Source organism: Balaenoptera musculus, chromosome 12 (assembly GCF_009873245.2).
Source record: "Balaenoptera musculus isolate JJ_BM4_2016_0621 chromosome 12, mBalMus1.pri.v3, whole genome shotgun sequence".
Lineage (NCBI taxonomy): Eukaryota > Metazoa > Chordata > Mammalia > Artiodactyla > Balaenopteridae > Balaenoptera > Balaenoptera musculus.
Genome location: NC_045796.1, coordinates 47,040,359 through 47,049,546, shown reverse-complemented (window position 1 = coordinate 47,049,546; position 9,188 = coordinate 47,040,359). Strand labels below are relative to the sequence as shown.

Sequence of the window (9,188 nt, the reverse complement as noted above, 5' to 3'; positions counted from 1 at the left end):
TCCTGCCGAGATAAAAGTGAGGGCTCAGTGATGGCATTGCTGTCTGCTTTCACCTCTGCCTTATGTATTGGGGGAACGTGACAGTCCCGATCAGGGTGATGCCAGGAGAAGTTAACACCAACAAAAGTAATTATGAGGCCAGCTCTGCAAACGCCTCCCTCTTTGAAGCTAACGATGGCTGGACTTGTGTGTTCGAAGCAAAAGTGTGAACACCAGTGCTTGCTTCGGCAGCACATATACTAAAATTGGAACGATACAGAGAAGATTAGCATGGCCCCTGCGCAAGGATGACACGCAAATTCGTGAAGCGTTCCATATTTAAAAAAAAAAAAGTGTGAACACCAGAAGTGGTTTGGTAGCCAGTTATGATGAGCATAACACAGCTGGCTTTGGGAGTGGGCAGAGTGGGCAGCTTTCCCACTCAAAGGCTGCCCAGCCTTCCTCCTGACCTTAAGAGCCAACCCAGCTGCCCCATCCTGGCACCATCACTCAGTGGAATTGCATCTTCTAGCCAGCTAGGACCTAAAGTGAACAGGAAAGACAAAAATTGTGTGTAGTCAAAATTACTCTCGAAAAATACCTTAAATTATCCGTAAAATGATCCATATAAACATGGTTTTGTATATACAACCCAGTATAGTGAATCTTATAAACCCTGCAGTGTGAGACACACTGAGCTAAACTAGGAAAAGCACAAAATTAGAGCCTATAAGCAGAGGTCTGGGTGTTCAACCCATTCCTCCTTTAAAGTCATCTGAGCCCGACCCTCTCCTCCTGATTTCCATGATGCTTATTCCTCTCATGCTGTCTTTAAAGCTGCTTTGTTTTCCTCCAGTTTTATTGAGGTATAATTTACACATAATAAAATTCACCCATTTTAAGTGTATAGTTGATGAATGTTGAAATTGTACACAGTCTTATAATCACCACCACAATCAGATATAAAACATTTCTGTCATCCCGGAAACTTTCCTTGTGTCCTTTGAAGTCAACCCCCTCCTCCAAACCCTGGCCAAAGGCAAGCTCTGGTCCTTTGGTTGCTATAGCTTTGCCCTTTCTAGCATTTCACATAAGTGGAATCATAGAATATGTAGTCGTTTTATATGGCTTCCTTCAATTAGGGTAAAGTTTTTGAGGTTCCTCCATGCTGTTTGTGTGTATCAGCAGTTTGTTCCTTTTTTTGTACGTAGTGTTGATTACTGCCCAGCTTCACAGAAGGACAAATTACAATGAATTTTCAAAGACTCCTCTGTAGTCAATGAAAACACAAGGTATCACAGACCTCACTGGCCTTAATGAGGAGGCCTGAGATGAATTTAATTACTGTGCCATGCAATGCCTATCCCAAATGCTCTGTGAGATTCACAGCTTGTAAGAGCCAATGTGAATATAGATGAGTGTGGACATGGCATCAATAAGACATGTCGAAGCTATTCATCACTCTGAAGTTTCATTAAAGCTGTAAAGAAACCGCACACTCCCTCATGACTGGTTGGGTATCTTGCTGTGCTCCCGAGAAGGCAGTTTCTACTGACCTGAAAGAGCAGGTAAGAGAGAGGCAGTGCGTCTTTTCTTCTGCTTCCAGCTCCCTGGCTGCCTGGGTCATCTGTGGACCGAAGGTGACACTGTTCTCCAGGAGGCTGGAGCACAGGTGGATAATGCCAAAGCCAGTAGAGACTCCCCTAGAATGAGGCAGGTGGAGGCGAGCTACGGAGGAAAGGGAGCTTGACGAGTGGGCCTAGGAGGAAGGGTAGGGGTTATTTATGTAGAAGGTACGGATAGTAAAGTCATGATTAATGATTCTGAGAGAGAGACAGCCAGAGACAAACTACTGCAAGCACACCACCCAGGACAACCCAGGACCTATGTTGTGAAGGGTGCCCTCCCCATGTGCAGTGCATTTGTCAATAGGAAACTTTGTGCAAAGGTCCCAAAGCAATTCCCTAGAAGTGCTATATCATCTTGCATTTAGAAAGATCTAGACATGGAAATGTGGCAGTGACTGTAGTGGGTATAATGAACCCCATCGGGAAGCCTGGGCCTTAGCTCCCTGCACTAGTGGTTCTCTTCAAATAAGAAGCCTTGAGCAATTTTCTCCCCCCTTAAGTGTTTATTATTATCTTATTATAAAAGTAATAATAGCTTGCACAGTACAGAAAAGAACAGTGAAAGATGAATGACCATCCGCAGTACAGTGCAGTAATTAAGAGCCCAAGATCTGGTAAAAATCCCAGCTCTGTCACTTTCTACCTTTAAGATGACAAGCAAGTCACTTAGTCACTTTGTGCCTCAATCTATGGAAATGATAATAATAGTATTTGCCTCTATAATGTTGTTGTGGAGGAGAAAGAGTGTAAGTACATGCCATGCTTAGCCTGTTGCTGAGCAACAGGAAGCTTTCAATAAACTATAGCTGTTGTGATTATCATTGTTGTTTCTATTATTATTATTGTTGCTGTTGTTGTTATAATGACTCTAGCCTTATCTTCCACTTCCTATATTTAGTCTGTTAGCAAATCTTCCAGTGTAAAATCTAATCTCCTCCTTGGCCCAGACCTTTATCATCTTGATTGAAAATATATACACCTGTTGGTCCCCAGCCTCATTATTTTGCATAAATAGAGCTTTGACCAAGTGTATCCAAAGGTAAGTAAGTGTGTGGTAAATATACCTGTCATTTACATTATCAGACAGCGTATTTGTTTCCTAGAATCCTGATACTGAAAACACATAGCATTGCTCAAAACGTTAAATGGAATAAAACTCAATATAGCTGCACTAATCTGTGCTTTCTAAATTTACTGACAGAAGTGCAGAAAGTAGGCTGGCATGGCTTTTGTACAATTTCCGTATCACACTAACCTAAATTCAAACAGTGTGTTTAGATAAAAATATTGTTCCCTCCAAAGAGGTTCCCAACTTTACAGAGAAAAACACTTCTGTGTGGTACATTACTTATACAATGAATGCCTTGCTTTCTGGAGGAGAAATGATGCAAGCACATCACCACCATATTCTCCAGAAGTAAAGATTCTCTGGCACCAAGTCACAGCCAAGGAGGGGTCCCCAAGCCATGGAACAAATGGCACCAGCAGTTTAGCACCACCAGCCGCCTTGGTGGGGTCAGAAGATAGAGGGGTCCTTGTGTGGTGGGTGTTGACTCCCTGTTGCGGCCAGGCTGGCTGCGATGGAGTGGTAGAAGGCAGGAGAGAAACCAGAACCACAAATAACAGATGGCTGGCCAAAGCTCCAGGGACTTCGAAGAAAATATTTGCCTAGGAGGCTCTTCCTTAGAAAGATATTGAGGGTTGTTAAATGTATCCTCTTGTTAGGGAAATTAGAATTGTTTTCTTCTCTTAGTTGGAAAGAACAACCAAGAAGAAAAGCAGTACTCTTAAGAAGTACAGTTTGGGCTTCCCTGGTGGTGCAGTGGTTGAGAATCTGCCTGCTAATGCAGGGGACACGGGTTCGAGCCCTGGCCTGGGAAGATCCCACATGTCGCGGAACAACTAGGCCCGTGAGCCACAACTACTGAGCCTGCGCATCTGGAGCCTGTGCTCCACAACAAGAGAGGCCACGATAGTGAGAGGCCCGCGCACCGCGATGAAGAGTGGCCCCCACTTGCCGCAACTAGAGAAAGCCCTCGCACAGAAACGAAGACCCAACACAGCCAAAATAAAATAAAATAAATAATAATTTTTTTAAAAAAAGTACAGTTTATCAATTACAGGATTAGAAAACATGCTTCTTTCCAAAATTTACATTGAATTTCCTTCCTCATCCCATATGCAACCTTGTGGACTTAAGGTGGTGAGTCCTCAGGGTCACCTGTATACCTCTCTGTCTGCTCCCCCTGCTAAGTAGGAAGATATTTGAAGTCACATCTGTGCCTGCTTCATTTCTGGAGTGCACAGGCCAGGGTCACACACTTGTAGGTAACCCAGTAGATGTTGATTGGATTAATGTTTAATAAAATGAAGCCATCAGCTCTGGTGTTATCATCATCATTATTTCAATTCACTGACTTCTGCACCAAGGCCAAATACATTATCATCTTTACGCTTTGCTAAAGCCATCTATGTAAAGTTGGCAGAAATTGGAATCTTACAATAAACTAGAGTTAGCAATAATAGTCTCTATGTGTATTTTGTGTTTTCAACCCCAGATCTCAAAGCATTTTAGGAAGAAACATTACTATTACATGTTTTTTTTTGTTTTGATTTGGTTTTTTTAGTAAAAAAATAAAATGATCATTTTTAGTAAAAAAAAATAAAATGATCAATCTATATAATAGTCAATAGGAAGTTAGTAAATAAATTCTGGAAATTGATGAAAAGACATACTATGCAGTCATTAAAATTATAATGTAGCTCTATATTTATTAACAATGCTATCCTTGGAAAAATTTTTATTATAAAAAAAGCAGTTTAAAGTATGTGTGATGGAATACCTTTTGTGGGTAAAACTATGTATGACTATATGTGTAAAAATATGTATGAGTGTGTGTTTGTAAATAGGAAAATAATTTCCTCTAGGGTTGGGGGGGTTACATTTTTTTTTTTTTTTTTTTTTTTTTTTTTAAATTTTATTTATTTATTTATTTATTTATGGCTGTGTTGGGTCTTCGTTTCTGTGCGAGGGCTTTCTCTAGTTGCGGCAAGTGGGGGGCCACTCTTCATCGCGGTGCGCAGGCCTCTCACTATCGTGGCCTCTCCCGTTGCGGAGCACAGGCTCCAGATGCGCAGGCTCAGCAATTGTGGCTCACGGGCTTAGTCGCTCCGCGGCATGTGGGATCTTCCCAGACCAGGGCTCGAACCCGTGTCTCCTGCATTGGCAGGCAGACTCTCAACCACTGCGCCACCAGGGAAGCCCGGGGTTACATTTTATATATTACTATATCTTCTGTTTTTATAATGATGGAAAAGTATTACTTTACACTCACAAAATGCTAGTTTAAAAGGATATGGGGCTTCCCTGGTGGCGCAGTGGTTGAGAATCTGCCTGCCAGTGCAGGGGACACGGGTTCGAGCCCTGGTCTGGGAAGATCCCACATGTCGCGGAGCAACTAGGCCCGTGAGCCACAACTACTGAGCCTGCGCGTCTGGAGCCTGTGCTCCGCAACAAGAGAGGCCGCAATAGTGAGAGGCCCGCGCACCGCAATGAAGAGTGGCCCCCACTTGCCACAACTGGAGAAAGCCCTAGCACAGAAACGAAGACCCAACACAGTCAAAAATAAATTAATTAATTAATTAAAAAAAAAAAAAAAAAAAAGGATATGTAGAAAAAAATATTTTTGAAGAAAATATTTTTAATTACTCAAAATCTTAAAGAAAATATTTTTAATTACTCAAAATCTCATCACCAATAATTATTCAAAAACTTTTTTATACCATTTGTATTGATTAGCTAATGTTTTGTTACAGAGTACTTCAAAACTCAGTGCCTTAAAACACTAATCTGTTATTACAGCACGTGAGTCTGTTGGACACCTGGGGACTGCCTGATCTAGGCTGTGTTTGACTGATGTTACGAGCCAAATCGTGTCCTCCAAAAATTCGTACTTTGAAGTGCTAACCCCTAGTGCCTCAGAATGTGACTGTATTTGGAGACAGGGCCTTTAAAGTAGTAATCAAGTTAAAATGAGGTCATTATGGTGGGCCCTCATCCAATCTGACTGGTGTCCTAACAAGAAGAGGAGATTTGGACATAGACACACATAGAGAGAGAACACCACATGAACGTGAAGACGGCCATCTACAAGCCCAGGAGAGAGGCCTCGGAAGAAACCAACCCTGCCAGCACCTGATTTCAAACTTCCAGCCTCCAGAACTGTGGGAAAATAAATTTCTGTTTAAGCCACCCTGTCTGTGGTACTTAGTTATGACAGCCCTGGAAACTAATACAGCAGGTATGAGTTGGGCTCCAGGTACAAGTGAGCTGGGAGCTCTGCCCTGGGCTGGGTTTGACAAGGGTACTTTAGCTGGGGCGACTCACCTCCACATGCCTAAATTCCTACTCCTGGCACCTGTGGCTAGCCCTGGGCATATCTCTCTCGTGGATGGCAGGAACACAAGAGAGAAAGTGGAAATATGCAAAATCTTTTGAGGCCTAATCTTGGAGCTAGCAAACTATTGATGCTGCTTCATCCATTGACCAAAGAAATCCAAATGACTAAGCCCAGGGTAGAGAATGAATGCAATCTAAATAACTGTCAATAAGAAGTATGCCTACTGTGGGAGAGAACTGCAAAGAGGCACAGCAAAGTATGGATATGGAGGAGGGAAAGTGGGGCAGGGCCAGTTGGGGCCAATGATGTAATCTATGTTAGTATTTTAGATGTTCACATATGTTTATATTGCAGCAGTCTTAGACCGTGTACTATATCTATATATTTCTAATTTTACTTACATTTAATCTTATTCCACATTTTTAATAGGATGGATAATTTTAAACTTTATTAGATGCAAATACACCATATTAAACCCACTCTTTTTATTAATTGAGACTACAGAGGTACATACTCAATTGCACAGTACATTAGTGAGGAAGTAGTATAAAAAAATCAGGTTGAAAATTTGTTTCTAAAAAATCAGTCAATAAAATTAACACATAAATTAACCAATATAAAAGTTTAACCCAAATGGAAAGTTTATAACAGCACAGTATAATGTTTCATACATGGGGAGTACTCTATATATTTGTTGAAAAGATTCTATGTAAATTTATTTTGAATGTGAAAACTGTTGCTAAAACAACACATTCAAAATGTTAGAACTCTCACTTGTTGAAACAAAGAAAAAAAAATACATACAAAATACTGACAACAGTATTGACTCTAAAATGTTACAATTTGGTATCCACCATCATCTTTCTAGTTAGAAACACATGGAAGTATTTTACGGACATGTTAAAACTTTTTTATTCACTTGGATGGAAGATTGGCTAAAATTTAGCCATCCTGATAGCCATTTTTTAAAAACTATGATACTATGTTTGCACTCCAAAAACACTTTTATGTTTATGCAAAAGGAATGCGAGAAATCTTCGAGAATTTTGTTTTCTGAAGAGTGATAAACCTCATTTTCCTAAAAGGATCAAAGGATGAGAAAACTTTATTGAAGTTTCCTTTCTAAGAGAAAGTAAATCTTGGCTCCAAGTTCATTTTCCAAATCAGGAAGCAGAATTTTTTTCTTAGGATAGCATTGAACTTGAGAAATAGAAAAAAAAATATTTTCCAGTGGTTAATTATTTTTATAATTTGGTTCTAAAAACATTACCACTACACATATTTCTAAAAAGATTTTAGTGTCTTATGTAATCAGGAATGCAGTCACTTAAAAAACATGTGGAAATTGCAGAGCTAAATAGCGGACATATATTTATTACATTTGGTACATGCCCATACTCTAGGGATAGCTAAATGTGTGTATAGTACTCCTTTGTCTCCTCTTAGAAACCCCTCCAGAGCTCTGTTATGAATTATATTGTTTAAATATGTCCACATTCAGTTTCGGGGAGTTATTCCCAAGCCGGTTTCAAATTGAACACATGTTGCATCTGTTTTCTGTTTGTGAATACTGAATGCTTAGCACTTTAATTGGGATATTTTTCTTTAGAATGAAATAATTTCAAATATTCGCTGAATCAAAACATCAGTTTCCTTTTCCAGTTTCCATCATGGATTGTTGGTAGGTTTCCCAGACCTGGTCTCCTGTGCAGTAGGGAGGGACCCACCTCCCCTTGGCATGTAAGGGGGAACAGAGGAGAGAGCAGGCAATATCCAGACCACTGGATCATCCCTTCTGCACGTCCCATGCCTCTCCAGATCCCACCTGACCTGAGGGCACATATTCAAGTACTCTGGAAGGTTTTAACCATCTCACCTTCTTCTAGTAATTTATAATCTTTTTTTCTTTGAAAACTTCAATGGGTGCAGAAGAATTTTCCCCACAGATAAATTTCTGTGAAGCTACTGGAACCTCAGCTCCCTCCCCTGCTTTGATTCACTCAAAAGCCTTTGGGGACTTCGATTTTGGGGGTATATGTGTTTAGGATAAATTAACCTGGTTGCTGGGTAGAGTATGGGACAGTGTGGATTGAAGCAGAAAGAGACTGGAGGGAAGGAAGGCAAACTAGGAGGCTGTTGGTGTTGTCCGTGGGGAAAACAAGGAAGGTCACTGCAGTAGAATTGAAAGAAAACAGCATGTCCTCCTGGGAAAAGCACAGACTTCAAAGTGAAAAAGGACTGGGTTTGAACCAAAGCTCAATCACGTATGAGCTCTGTGACCCCAAGCAAGGTACCCGACCCCTCTAAACCTCAGTTTCTCTACTTGGAAAATGGATGTGAAATTAACATATATAATTCTTGTGAAGACTAAATTATAGTTTTTTAAATACCTAGTATATAATGTTAATATGTGATTTTAAATAGACACATTTGAAAGATATTATGAAGGAAGAAACAAATAAAGGCCAATGGATTGAATACAGGAAATGAAAGAGAAAGATATTCAAAGATCAGAAAGTATCCAGTCCACCAACACACAATTTCTCTAATTTACTGACCACAGGACATGTTTTTTTTCCCACACAAAATTAAGTAATTAATCAATTAAGGAATAATGAGGTTAAATAACTTGCCTTAAATCAGGCACTAATCGTGGCAGAGACAAGACTCCAGTTTTTGTCTTTTGCTCTCCCCCTTCCCTTCCTTTACCTTCTCTTTCTGAAAAAAATTTGATCTGAAAAACTGTATATTAGACAAGGCAGAGCCAAGGCAGGTGCCTACACCTTGAGGAGCCTCAAGGTGGAGTGCCAGAGTCTGAGCAAGCTGAGGGGCGTCCACATGGAGATGAGCGACTCTTCTGCTCCTCAAGGGACTGACTGCAGTCACCCCGGGGCACTCACTGGGCCTGGGCTGAGCTAGTCTTTCCATTTCTTAAATGCACTAGCTCTTTTCTGCCTCAGGAAAAGGCACTAGGCAAGGTGCCCTCTCTGTCTGGAGTCTGTAATACCCAACTCCTCACTAGGCTTAATTCCTACTTATTCTTTAGATTCCAGCTGAAAAGTCACTTCCTCAGATAGACCTTCCTGACGCCCCCTCTCCCGTTGTCCCCTCTCTCCCACATCCCAATCTAACTTAATTTCCTCACTTCTTCATGCCACTCCTTCTTCTCTTTTATATAGCT

At 40.8% G+C, this 9,188-nt stretch overlaps 1 non-coding gene across 1 annotated transcript; it reads left to right on the top strand.

Annotated features, from left to right (window-relative positions):
* Nucleotides 1-215: 215 nt before the first annotated feature.
* On the top strand, nucleotides 216-322 carry LOC118905546. The gene has a single exon (XR_005022252.1). It is a non-coding gene; the product is annotated as a U6 spliceosomal RNA (small nuclear RNA).
* The last annotated feature ends 8,866 nt before the right edge of the window (nucleotides 323-9,188 follow it).